This window comes from Ctenocephalides felis, unplaced genomic scaffold, assembly GCF_003426905.1.
Source record: "Ctenocephalides felis isolate EL2017-DRISC unplaced genomic scaffold, ASM342690v1 CF-g0.4_SCAFFOLD_01170, whole genome shotgun sequence".
Classification (NCBI taxonomy): domain Eukaryota; kingdom Metazoa; phylum Arthropoda; class Insecta; order Siphonaptera; family Pulicidae; genus Ctenocephalides; species Ctenocephalides felis.
The window spans coordinates 57,187,171-57,202,212 of NW_020537324.1; the positions used below are offsets into that span (position 1 = coordinate 57,187,171).

At 27.9% G+C, this 15,042-nt stretch overlaps 1 pseudogene; it reads right to left on the reverse strand.

Annotated features, from left to right (window-relative positions):
• Positions 1 to 9,190: 9,190 nt before the first annotated feature.
• Positions 9,191 to 10,852, reverse strand: LOC113368338 (annotated as a pseudogene).
• Between the last annotated feature and the right edge of the window lie 4,190 nt (positions 10,853 to 15,042).

The window sequence follows — 15,042 nt, forward strand, 5'->3', positions numbered from 1 at the left end:
ATATTGTGGATGAATAATCTAATATACTGCGTAGTTCATTTATTGACTGCTAGTTTTGATAAATAATAAATACTTACAAGTATAATATATATATATATATATATATATAAGCTATGCCACGGAAATATTTCCTAATGGAATTACATGATCTAACTTGAATGTTTGTGCGTTTAACGATCTTATTATGAAGTTACATATGTCTCGGTGTATCACATCATCCCAAAGTGTGTTTTATCATTAGCTATATTTGAGAACTAATAGAGAACCCTTTTAGCATTATTTATTTATAACTCGAAGACGCCACAGGCAATCAGTTCACATCGACAGCACCCAAAAATAAAAATGTAGAGCGCGTGCACATTTTACTCAAATATATTTTTTCTTGATCTACTCAAAAGTTTAAATTGGAATTTTCTTATGTTTCTAAATTATTCACTCGTGCTTTTTTAAGTATTAAACTGTAAAATGTAAAATGCTAGATGATAATTGAATATTTGTCAAAATTCTGCCTTGAATTATGCCAGAGATATATAAAAAAGCAGAAATATTTTCAACTATCCAAACCAAAATTCACATTTCATAAGTCACATGATTTTAAGTTAAATTTTACGTTATAAAGTCACTTCTTATAAAAAGTATTAATTGAAATAGTAAAAAATATGAAATCAGTTATTTTATCAAAGTGTCTTTCTAATTTATGAAAAATATTGATGTTATATTTACCAGGAAACCGTCTGTCTTATACAAATTAAAATCATAAGAAGCTCAAATGTTTCATATATTAAATTATGACCTTGAATTTTTGCAAAAAAATAATCAAAATATATGCAGAATATTTATTTGAAAAGTTTTGTTTGTAGAGCGGTGACGATTTTCATTAAGGATTTTTGCTTTATAATAAAATATTTTTGCTAATATTTTTTCTGAGGATAAAAAATACTACAAATCAGCATACAACATTTAAACTTCTCTGATAGTAATTGAATTAACCTATAGCACTAAGCCAGGTCTAAGAAAAGTCGTTGCAACTTCAAATTTAATTTCTGACAAAATTATTGTCTATCTATACCAAAATATTGTACATTTATAGCATTGCTTTTGGACATTTTTTTAATTTCTTCATGTATTCATAAAAAAAAATTATTGCTTTCTGGATTTTTCGTTATTTTTTCAAAAGTTTTTTAAAATATTATATAAAACAAATTTAACTTTAAAATTTATTGCTATACTTTCATATTTTGCAATGAACGATGGAATTTAACTAATGCTTGTTAGTTTTAATTCTGACTTACATAGCAATTTTCTACGTCACTGTTTATTTCAACTGAGTTGTGACTTGTTGCATATTTAGTAAATAATATTATAGTTAACAAGCCAAGAAATAATATTGAAATTATAAGACTCTGATAAGCTGGTAGTTCTTCTAAACTAGTGAAATAGATTTTTAAACTTTGCACGTCCTTCAAATATAATATTTATTAAATAATTAATTTATAAAATAAATTTTAATAATTAGAGTAAAATATTTCTAATACGTTTTTGCAAAAGAAATAATAGCTTAGTAATGTTATTTGTAGAAAATATATATATGTATATATATATATATATATATATATATATATATATATATATATACAACTGCATATAAATAAGTCGTGCATAATTTTTTAAAAAAGATTATTTAGACAAATTTTCTAAAAAAATCTAAGATGTTGATTTTTCATATGTATTGAGAATTTATGCATGCAGCAATTATTTTCCTTCAAGTCTAACAAAATTCATTCAAACATGAACATCACATTATATTTTCGATCAGCTCTCCACCTAATATCCTGACAAAATATAAAGAATGCTCTCGTCACGTCTGTATCAATGCATGTCAGTGTTTTTATTCGTTTGTCAAATCATTACAAGACAATATATCTGGCTCGGTAAGTGTCGGTTAAGTGTGGTTTTAACTTTTAACCGTGCACAGAACAGGACGCCTTAAGTTAATCCGACATTTAACCTCTAAATAGATACATCGATGCGTCTATTTTTAATTTGTCACGTGGAATGTTCTCCAAACGGATCGGGTAGGGATGAATGCGTATAAAAATGATTCTTTATTAAAATGTTTATAATAGTAAAGTTTAGTGAAAACGACTAGAGACCACTCCAAATAGTATAAAAACAACATAGATATAATATATCATTGCATAAAGACAATATATCATACATAATATTTTTTGATCAGGATTCAGCTGTTATAATTGTTAATTGCAACTTTCTTGAACCTTGATAATTTTATTGTCAGTTTCTGTAATACGATGATGTTTAACTTGATGCAGCAATAATGCTGAGAAAAAGTCAAAGAGCTGTTTTCACTCGGAAACATGCTTTCTTATATATTTCCAAGACTGATATATTTTTTATTTATATTAAAAGCAACTAAGAGTTAACTTCGAAAACAACTAAGAGTTCCATGAGTTGTTTCGATCAAGTTTTATTTGACAAACGATTTTATACATAATTCAATGGTCATTCGTTTTATTTATGATAGGTATATTTATTTTTATTATTATTAAATTATTACACTTATTGAATTTATTGCAATACTATTTTCACTTCCAACTCACGATTTAACATATATTAGATTGTTTTTTTTTATGTAAAATGAGCTTTTTAATATGCTCAAAAAATCTTTGAATCAAAATTCATTAACTGACAGAAATCAAGATAAAAAATGATACGGAATAGGGGTTTGTGGTGGAGAGTTAAAATTTAGTATTATATCTATGTTTTTATATACGCATTATAAAAAATATAAATTGACTCAAAAAATAAAAAAAATCTTAGGGGTGGCCGACTTTCACCACTTGGTTTCAATCAAAGTTTGCTTAAATCTCTCCTGGATATAGATAAGAGTACTAATTTTCACCAAAAATATGGTATATAAATACATGGAACACACACACACATTTACATCCAGTTTTATATATATTTGTACTTGTTAGTGAAATCTTTATAAAGTATCTGATAATTTGATGTGGATATTTCTAATATTTTTTTTTAAAAAGCTCAGAAAATAAAAATTTTGAATTTTTTTGTACAATATTAAAAATATCTGAGAAATTTGAATTTCGAAAAAATTGAAAAAATGCCTTTTTAAAAATACTGATATTTTGAAATTTAATTTTTTTAAATTTTATGTCATACTGTCGAAATTATCTGATTTAAACCCAATTTTAGATATATTCCTAGGTAGTAATTTATTATATATTTCATAGAATTTATAGACAATCGAATCAAAGTCATTTCTAAAATATTTATATAAACTCGATTACACGACTAATGTAGTATTATATTAGAAAAAAATATTTTACGATTTTTATCAATCGGAACATATAAATGTGAATTAATAAATATACTTTCAACAAAATAATTTATTATTAACAGTATTCGTCTTGCCAAAAAGTTCTCTTATTCATTATGTTTATTAATGGAAATGTCCCTTTCGGAAATATAAAAGAGCGACCCTTATTCAAGTTCTCAGTGACTGACGTGCGTAGGGAATTTGCATAATAAATCACATGATCGCCGTCATTATGCCCAATAAGTTCATAATCTTGACTTCTATAATTTATCATTTCCTTCGATTCAAATGATATATTATGTAACAACTAATGTATATTTGTTACAATTGAATAACATTGTAATTGTGCTGGAATGGAGTGGTTATTGTAATAATAAATCAAGTGGTAGACACAGGGTTTGAAATATGATAGTCTATTAGAATCAATTTTGCTTTAGCAGTATTAGTAGGTTGAATATTGGAATATAATATTTAATAGTGTATAATTGATTAATGAATTACAATCAAATTCACAATATAGCTGTGCAAGAAATATTGCAACAAAACTTCAATATTTCATAAAAAATCATATTTAGGTGTTTTTTAACTTTCCAAAGGAAAATTTTATGTGCAAGGGTGCTAAATGTGTAAAAATGACAATTTTTGAAAGAACGAAACATCTGATTTGAATGATTCAAAGAACCTTTTACTTGTATTGAAGAAACCATTTGAGAACATTTAATATGTTTCAAATATTTCACTATGGAACAGCAATTTGCCTTAAGTCACGATGCCATATACGACGAGTTAAATGTCTATTTTAATTGTTTCTTGTTTTTTTGGTTTTTGTAGGAAAAACAATCAAAATTTGATGTACACTATTATAGGCTATACTAATTATACAATTTTTGACCAATTGCTATTCCTATTCCAGTATTTAGAGTATTTTTTATATAATTATATTTTAACTCATTCATTTTGAAATTTCATACAAGGTTATCTGATATTTAATAACTAAAAAGCCTTAACAATTATTTTTGACTTTCCATTGGTTGAGTTATAGTGATACCAAAGAACAAAAATAAAAGTTTTTGCACATCTTTACGTTTTATGGGTTTCTGAACATTTCAACATACCTAAAAAGAAATTGATGTATGTGTGTGTGTATGGTTGTATGTAGTTTATATGTATGTATGTACTTTTTGTACACGATTTCAAGGGCAAGGATCAACCGATTCGAATGATTCAAAAACTATTCAATTCCTATTTCTAACGTGCTGATTAATTTTTGGCAAAGGCGGGTCCACCCGTTTTGAAGATACGAGCAAAATGTGCCAATAATGGCAATTCAGTATTTGAAAGAACGATTCAGGAACCGTTTTACTTGTATGGACGGAATGAAGAATTGATTAAATTCTTGGAAAGCCAGATCCAGCGGTTACGGAGATCTAATAAAAAAATGTAAAAATGCCAAGAGGATTAAAAATAATCATTAGACATATTCACATTAAATTATCAGATATTTTATTGAGATTTTAATAATAAGTATAAATTTTGTTTAGATTTTTATGGATTCCGTACCATAACTTATAATGTTTAACCGTTGGAGACTGCAATGCAATTTAAAAAAAAAATCTGGCAAAATTTTCAAAAAATTTTGAATTGTATTTTTTTTTAATTATGGTACAGGAAGTTCCAGTAATTTCTCTTAAGGCAGAATGCCAGTTATTTTTTTTAATCAGTACTGAATAGTGAACTAATTTAATATGGTAGGTAATATTTTTGTAAATCGTATTTGTGTGTTCAATCATTTAGATCAGTGGTCGGAAAACCGAGGTAAATTATTTCGAACGGGGTAAAAATGGAATTTTTGTGGGCAAAAAGTATGTGTTTTTAATTGATATCAACTTAATTAAATATATTTTTAATTAAGTATTTGCTACGTAGTTCTCCGTAAAGGGATTACTTCTCAACTATGGGAATAATATCAACTTAGCCATAAATGTTTTGGGAGAAGATTAAAAAAGTTTCCCGATCGCTGATTTGGACCTTGCATTCAATTTTCATTCACATTTCATAATCCATATGGTGTAAATACATTTCACAACGAATTCACAAGCCACATGTTATTTATCTCCGATTTTGTAATAAATAAACTGTATATCATTCTCTCAGAAACGACAGCGATCATTTCTTACGGCGTCGTGTCATTATTTTCGCGGTTTTATGCGATGGAATGGGCCGAAATGCGAGTCGCTCGTACGTAGACAAATGACTACACCAGAATATACTTTGAAATGATACGGTACTCAAAGCTTTACACCCTTGATCTGAATATAAGCTTTATATGCATAATAGAACCGAGGCCGATTGATAGATTTTATATTGCGACACATAAGAACGATTTTAGGGACTGATTTTCGAAAATTATCTACGGAATGGTATTGATGTGAAATGCGAAGTAACGGTTGAGTCTTTTCGTGTTTTTTTATGAAATTACACAAAAAATAAAATTAATGTAATACTTTTTTAAAACTTACAAAAATTCGATGTCTGTAAATACATTTGTTCTCACGTGCGAGTTTCTTTGAATGTCATTAATATTTTTGATTATCAATTATTCAATATTATATTTATAACATCCTACATATAATACAAAACTGTTTTATTATTTTTATTTATTTTTAACTTTCCGTTATTGCAATCGTCCAAAAATCTATAATGAACATTTTTGCATATTTTTACGTTTTAAAGGTTCCTGAACATTCTGCCATACCTTTTAGAGAAAATAGATGTGTGTGTATCTGTGGATACAATTTTCCAGCCGACGTTTTCGTGAGCACTGCTTAACTGATTTGAATGATTTAAAACCATGATCTCGAAAATTATCCCACAGCTTTCACTTATTTAGTGGTATTTTTAGTACCTCACACGTGATTAATGGAAGGCCCCTTACAATAGTATCGAAATATATTTTATTTGGATACAATTTTTATTATCAATATGCTGTACGTTAATAGCTATTTAAGTTGTAAAATAATGAAAATTTTTCATTGAAATATTATTGAGCTATGAAATGTATTGAATATTTTTAAAACTCCATAAATATGATACTAGGTGCCATGATATAGATCCCATGTAGAAATTAATATCGGTACAATATATTACCAATATCGGTTTTCTGTGGCCGTGATTACCTATATTGCAAAAATATCGGCGAACGTCGGTTCTGTGATGATGTCAACTAATCGATCAGGCCAACGTCAGCCGATATTGAGGCAATAATCTCTATAAATGGCCTTGTCCAATATTGGTCTCAAACTAAAATAGAAATATTGATGCAATATTTTTTATCATCGGCTAATAAATATTGTCCCCAAATAGAAGAATAAATATTGATGCAATATTTTTTTATCATCGACTGATAAATATTGTCCTCAAACTAAAATAGAAATATTGATGCAATATTTTTTATCATCGGCTGATAAATATTGTCCTCAAAATAAAATAGAAATATTGATGCAATATTTTTTATCATGGGCTGATAAATATTGTCCTCAAACTAAAATATAAATATTGATGCAATATTTTTTTATCATCGGCTAAAAAATATTGTTCCCAAAGTGAAATATGAATATTGATGCAACATTTTTATCATAGGCTAAAAAATATTGTTCTCAAAGTGAAATATAAATATTGATGCAATATTTTTTTATCATCAGCTGACAAATATTGTCCACAAATTGAAATAAAAATATTGATGCAACATTTTTTATCAACAGGTACAAAATATTATCGTCAAATTGAAAAATAAATATTTATGCAAAAAAATTTATCATCGGGTACAAAATTTTTTATCATAAGCTAATAAATATTGTCCTCAAAATAAAAAATAAATATTGATGCAACATTTTTTTATAATTGACTATTAAATATTGTTCTCATGTTAATAATAAATATTGTTTCCCACAGTAGAGGTTTGTTTTATTGGGAAAATCCACATTGCTAATAATATGTTTTGTCGAATTTTGTCATTCTGAATCAAATTAGCCCAAATTTAAAAAAAATCCTAATTATTGTTATTATATTTAAAATAAAAAACAAAAGTCTTGTCTGGGATCGAACCTGAGACTACGAGGCTAAGAGGCAGCAACGCTACCGCTTGGCCAAGGACTCGTATAGAATGAGAGCAATATACGCGCCACATAAGGCTTTAAATATTTAACCATGTGATTATTCACAAATATTCAATACTACAAGCTAAAATGTAAAAGATACGTAAAAAGTTTATTCGGACGAAAGATGCGGAATAAAATTACGAATAAAATGATATATAATTCAATATGTGTGTTCATATAATTATTTTCAGATTTTTCAATTTTTCTTGAATTTTAGCACTGCAACTCGCCCATAGGCCAAACCGTTTGAAATACGGAATTGTGATATATGAAAGAATAATTAAAAATTTTGAGACGATTCTAACAATGTATAATACTTTATATGGTTTATTTATGACAATATGAAATTGGATTTTTTTCTTAATTTACAGGAGTCTGACTAGCTTATTTTCCAGACGGTTTACAATACGAAGTTTAGTTGTATGAAAGAAAAACTTTCTAAGACGAATTTAATAATATATAATAATATATGTTGTGATTTCTTTACGAATTTATTAAATATCTTGAATTTAATAAAGTTATGAGTTTTCTATTTTTTGGCGCGGATGAATACGATTTGTATCGTTTCCAGAATATTCCATGGCTTAAGCGCATTAATACAACAAAGTGGTTCTTCAATAGGCATCATGAGCGTCGCTTGACGAAATGTATTATTTGTTCGATTGTAAATAGTCAAATTATGTTTTTATTAAAAGAATAGTGATAATGTGCGTATGTGTGTAGATTGTGTTATGAGTTATAAATTGTAAATAAACAACTGTGTTGTGTTGTGTTGTGCCGTGTCTCATGTTTAATTATATGTCTGAAGCTGGAATTTTCGAGATTATTTTCAAAAAGATTTGCATGTCTTCAATAACCTTTTTACACTAAGATTTTCTAATTTGATCAGGAGTTTAACAGCATTGAGAAATCTGCCGTATATATTATGTGAAATATTTTATAGACATCAAACATAACATAACCTAATTTCTGGCATGGAGAATTTTACGCGCTGCAACTATCAGGTAAAGGCATATAATATTCCTCAATATTATTCTGTCTATTCATTTAAAACTTATACTTACTTATTTTCAGGAAATAATAATATAGTAGAGAGAAAAAAATTCTACACTTTCATATTTATAAAAGGTAAGCTTCAATAGTTGCTATAATATAATTATTTCTTTTTGCTTTTAAAACTTCTTATTTATTTTCAGGTAATATTGTTGTAAGCGCAGAAAGAAAGGAAACTGGTTTGCTTAGTAATAAAATGTTATCGAAAAGGTTTTCATCAAAAGTTTGTAACTAAATAAGTTATAGAAAGGAAAGATATAAATTTTGACAGAATAATCATAATGTTTGATAATAATAAATGCAATGTGGAATGTCAATAAATCTGTACATTTGCATAGCAAGATTCTAGACCAACGTTTCTCAAACTTATTTCTTCCATCGCCCCCTTTGAAGATCAAAATTTTTGTATCGCCCCCCTACCAAATTTTTTATACAATATATGAAAACTGTTTCTTTTATTACTTTTATTAATATAGTTATAGTGTGATTAGTTGATGCAACCTTACATTCTAAATTAGACATTTTTACCAGTGAAAGCAAATAAAACGCAACTTTATGACATTAATCATATATTTTATATATTATAATCAAATTGATACAGTATATAAAATTTTATTTTTAAACTCTAATGAGAAGGATGAATTTGATGGTTTTTTACAAGTTTGTCAATATCAGGTTCCATTTCACTCAAAAACAGTCGTAAGTCACCGCGTTTGGTAATTTGCAACTGATTTCTGTTTTTAGTAAGTAGCATTGTCACAGTGCTAAATCCATGTTCACACAAATATGACGATGGAAATGCTAGTAAAAATTTTTGAACAACCAACCACAAGCCAGGATATAAGTGCTGAATTGACTTCTGTAGCCAAAATTGTTGATAACCATCTTTAAATTAGATTTTTAATTCTTCATTCGTTGTTAATTCTATAAGGTCTTCTTCTAGCTGGGCTGATGCTTCTACATATGCATTTGAAAAAGGGTCTAATACCCAGCCTGGTATTTCCAAATTCAAAATATCTTGAAATCTTTCAATAAAATTTCCATGAAGATTTTCCAAATGTTGGCAGTACACGAGCAAGTCTTCGTTGCATGATACCGATAAATTTGGAAAATTATGAAACTCCCGTCTGCCAATATTTTTCTTATGTAATAACAGTTTTGCTATAAAAGCAGCGATGATATTTTTTGTTTTTATTAAATTAAAGCCATCGCCTTGAAGTTGTAGATTCATATTGTTGAGTAATGCATAAAGGTCTGTGAGATATGCTATATCATTTTTTGATGATATCAGGTCTTTACACAACTGTGTGTCCTTATTTTCTAAAAACTCTACAACGGAGTCAAACAGATTGTAAAAACGGGTCAGACAATTTCCTTTTGATAGCCAACGCACTTCTGTGTGAAATAACAATCTGTTGAATTCTTCATCATTAGCGGTACACAGCTGATTGAACAATCTCTCATTTAAAGAGTTGTGTCGGATTTTATTAATAGCTCTGATGACATGTTGCAATGCTTGATGCAATCATTCACTTAAGTTTTTGGCAACTAGATGCTGTCGATGTATCATGCAATGCACAGCAAGAACATTGGGAATTTTATTTTTTAGGTAGGCTATGAATCCTTTTTGACAACCCCTCATAGCTGGAGCACCATCAGTAGCAACTAATATAATATTCTTCAATGGAATATCTTTCTCATCAAAAAACTTCTCCAATGTTTTGAATATGGTTTCTCCTTTTGTATCTGTCTCTAAATTTCTAACAAATAGAAGTTCTTGGCATACTTCTTCATCTTTAATGAACCTCACGTAAGTCAACAACAACGCTTCATTATTTGGTAAAGTAGACTCATCCAATTGGAGTGAAAATTTACAAGACTTCAAATGATTGCATAATAATTCTTCAATATTTTCAGCCATTTCATCAATTCGTCTTTGCACAGAACTATTACTCAAAGGAATTTTGCGAATTATATCTGCTGCTGGTTTATGTAGCACAGTAGTTATAACTTTTTTTACTGCTGGCAAAATTAATGATTCTCCAATAGTGTGTGGTTTACCTGTTTGGGCAATTAACCGAGAGATATTGTATGACGCTCGAAGTCTGTCATCGTCCTGCTTAGCAGCTACTGAAAAAAGTTTTGACACACTAGGCTGAGCAATATACTTCTTTTCCAGATTTCGAAAGTAGTCAACATTTTTATCCTTCTTATCCGGATGCATTCTATTCAAATGATCTTGAAATCTTGAGGGCTTCATTGCTTCATTTGAAAATGTTTTTGAACACAGAAGGAAGAAATAAATATTTCATAATGGATAATAAATATATTAACAACGAATAAAATATGTTCAGATGCTGTACAATATTTTATCGAGTGACGATGTTATAAATAGGAAAGTTAATTTGCCTTTGTTATTGTTATAAAAAAAAAATACTTGATATGTATTAATAAATATCCATTAAAAATAATCAATATTCATGACACTTTTGTGTTTTATGAATAATCATATTTTTAATGCAGTTATATATTTGTATCATTGTTTATATTTAATAAATGAATTTCCACAAAAACATTTTTAATAAATTTATGTTAATGTTCATTTCAGGTGTTTTATTGTTAAATAAATGACATTGATTTATGCGTTATATTATTTCAACTTCAAATCTTCAAATATTTGTGTAATATTTCAACATCAGTTATAAGTTTCAGAATAATTCAATAATTAATAATTCTAAATGTTCACCAGCTCTCTGTCTAATTGTATATTACCTTACCAACATTCAACAATTTGTAGGCAACATTGGTTCCAAATTTCCAAATATAGACCAATATAGACCAATGTTGGTTTACCTATATGGCCTCAATATAAAAAATGTTCAATTTTTATGACCAGCCGATATTGGTTTCAAATTTGACCAATGTAGATTTTATATTGCTTGTAGATTCAGACCATATTAATTTCTACATGGGATATATTGATAAGAGGGTGTGCTGATTAGTTTTTGGCAAAAGTTGGTCCAGCCGTTTTGGAGATCTTGGGCAAATAGTGCAGAATATAGAAATTTAGGTTGTGAGATAATTGAGCTTTAGATTTGACGTAATGAAGAATTGATTAGGTTTTTGCAAAGGCAATTACAGCGGTTTCGGAGATCCAGGAAAAAAATTTAATAAAATTCTATTTGGCGGCCGATAGCATGAATCAACGAACATAAAATTCAGAAAATACAATTTTCAAAAAAAATAAGTTTTAAAAAATATATCAGTATTTTTAAAAAACGCTGTTTTTTAATTTTCAATAATGTAAAAAATTCAACATAAAAAAAGTCAATTTTTTTTGTCTGAGCTTTTAAAAATTTTAAATTAGACATATTCACATCAAAATACCATATATTTTATAAAGATTTCACTAACAAGTACAAATTTTGCTAACATTTCTATGGGTTCTGTACCAAGATTTATAGTACGGGCTTTGGTATTTTGTCTCTAAACCATCTACGCTGATCGTTTTGAGAAAAATGTTTTCAAAGATTTCAGAAAATGTTATAAATAATTCAAATTTTTCAAAAAATTATAAAATTATCAAAAAAAAAATTTCTTTGGCACATATTATAGTCAGATTAACGTACTTATTTTTGCTGTTAACTGTTCATATATGAGAATTACATCAATGAGACAGGTGCCGAGTCGTCAACAAATTGAAGTTGCTCAAAATGTATGATTGAAAGTCAACATGTATATAACCCCCAATCGTTAGAACTCATTTTATACATTTATGCGTATATATACAAAATAAAATATAATATAATAGAAACTTGTTTATCCGGACAAACTTGTTACTTACTTCTTTCATAATTACCAAATGCATATTGTAAACAAATTATTTGTACATATGTACCCGAATATTTGATTTTATGATTAATGCTTAATCTAAGAAAATATGTATATGCATACTTAAGTAAGTAGTAATTTCTTGATAAATATTGATTTTAATTGATATCTATCTATGTATTTGTTATTTTTATTTAAAAAAAATTCATACATTCGATTATCTGGATTTTCGATTATCCGAATGCCTATCGACAGTAATTAGTCCGGTTAATCAAATTTCTACTGTACTTGTATATATATTTGCGCATATTGTGCTGGTATAATATCAAAATAATGATGATTCTTAATTGTTCGTCATCTCTCGACTGACTGTACAACCCCCGATCTCTGTATTCCAGAAAAGGGGTAAGAGAATTTTCCGAGCTTGAAGACAGAGCACAAATGAATTCATTTAAGTTTCAGAAATACAAACACAAGAATCTACATTTCGTGCACAAAACTCAAACGGCTGGCAGTGCGGGGCGCGGCAGATGGCGTATGAGCAAATACGCGTTTAATATGAACGTCTGCTGAAACGCACGCAGACTTTTAATCGCCGAGACACGGGATATAATTAATTCGTGGGGTAATCTGGATAAGACGCGGTTTTGTAGTCACGTTTTCATAATGTTATACCCTGAAGTAATTGCTCGCTTATACTTATACCTCTCAGATGGCATACATTATTTTCTTGTTCGATACCAGACGGTTGTAGATTATTTATTTGATTTTTCTCTGATGTTACTTTATACCTTTAGCAGTATTTTTATACGCTAAAGTATTTAAAAATTTAAATCTTTTATGAAATGTTGAAAATCCAAAATTGGGGTTGATTAGACCCTTTTGGAGTAGTTTATTGTAATAATCCAACAGCTATTTCGAGAAATCAGAAAAGTGAGCTTATCCTACTTGAAGGTCCAGTCAATCGTTGCTTGAAATCCTGGAACTATCAGTGTGCTCGGATTATGAATGTTGAGAATATGAATTAATTCGAAACTAATTCACTAATAACACTAAATGATATTAATCTATTAGCGATTTATAGTCACAAAACATATGAACAAACTGTAAACTGTTCGATTTACAGTTCATTTTTTGAACCTATAAAAGTTTTATGAAAAACTGAACTTTTGTGAAGTATTGAAACTTTTATGGATAATTTATGATGACATGAAATTTTATAGGTCTCTTAAAAACTTGAAAATTTTATGAAAATTTGATTTGATTTATATTGACTGTTCATGCTCCTATAGAACGTTGAAGCCTTTTCAAAATGTTGAATCAAATACAGAATAAAAGAAATAAAACTCTTGCAAGATCTAGTAGAATGTCGCCATGACTTTCTCATATTTTTAATTTCCGAGCATTTTGAAGCAACTTCACATTTAGAAACTTTTGAATCTTCTACAAAATTTTAAAATTCTGGAACTGTCGCGGTTTTATAATTACGTTGTCATAATGTTATACATTAAATTAATTTTTCACTTATACCTATCAGATGGCATATATACATTTTTGTTTAGCCGCCGGTCTGTAAATTATTTTTTTTAAAAAACTGAAAAAGATTAAGTTTTCTTGTAATGTCTTATGAAATTTTAAAAAACTGGAACTGTCGCAGTTGTCATAATTTTATACGTTGATGTAATTTTATACTTATGTCACGTAGATGGCTTAAAATATACTTTTTATTCGCCTATATGACGGCAGATTAATTTTCACAAAGATTGATAGAGATACAGGGGCCAATTATCAGACAAAATAAAAATATTGCGGATCTATGTTCGTGTGAGTTAGTGGTAACGAACTGTGACAAACCTATGTATTTGCTTTGTGATCAGGTATTTTACACATAAAATGTAACCTACAAAACTCTCAAACGTTAAGCCATTTTATTGTAAGTAAAACTTTCTTTTGTCTTCTTTATAACACATACGTAAAGTTAGGTTTTATGTATCGAACTACTAATCGCACCGCAAATACATTGCTTTTTGATACTTCGTTACTGCTAATTCATATGAACATAGACCCGTAACATAGCATTACCATAACATTTCTGTTTTATTCGAAAATTGACTCCATAATTTTATACCTTTCAAAGTATTTTCATACTTTTGTTGCATTTTCAAAATCTTCCAGAAGTTTGAAACTTTTATCAAATTCTGAAATTTGAGGACTTTTACAAATTTGAAGCTCTAAAAGATTTATAAAAAAAGGATAAAGATTTATAAAATTGTGAGTTTTTGCAGAATGTTGAAATTCTTAAAAAAATATTGAAACCTGTCTAGAATGTTTTTTTGAACATTTACATTTTTCATAAAATATTTAGTATCTTATAGAAAACTTAATCTTTTATGAATATTGGTAAATTTTGAATTGAAGCTTTTATAGAATGCTCAAACTTTTATATATTCATATAATTCGAAAAAAATCATTTTCTTCAGAAAGATAATTTTCAGAATGATAAAATTCTTACAGAATATCGAAAATTTTCTAAACTGCTGAATCTTTTGTAAAATGTAAATGCCATTCTAGAATATTAACGTTTTTGTAAAGTGTTCTTATAGAATATTAAAAACTATTATTCATTACTACAATCTACTATTTTCG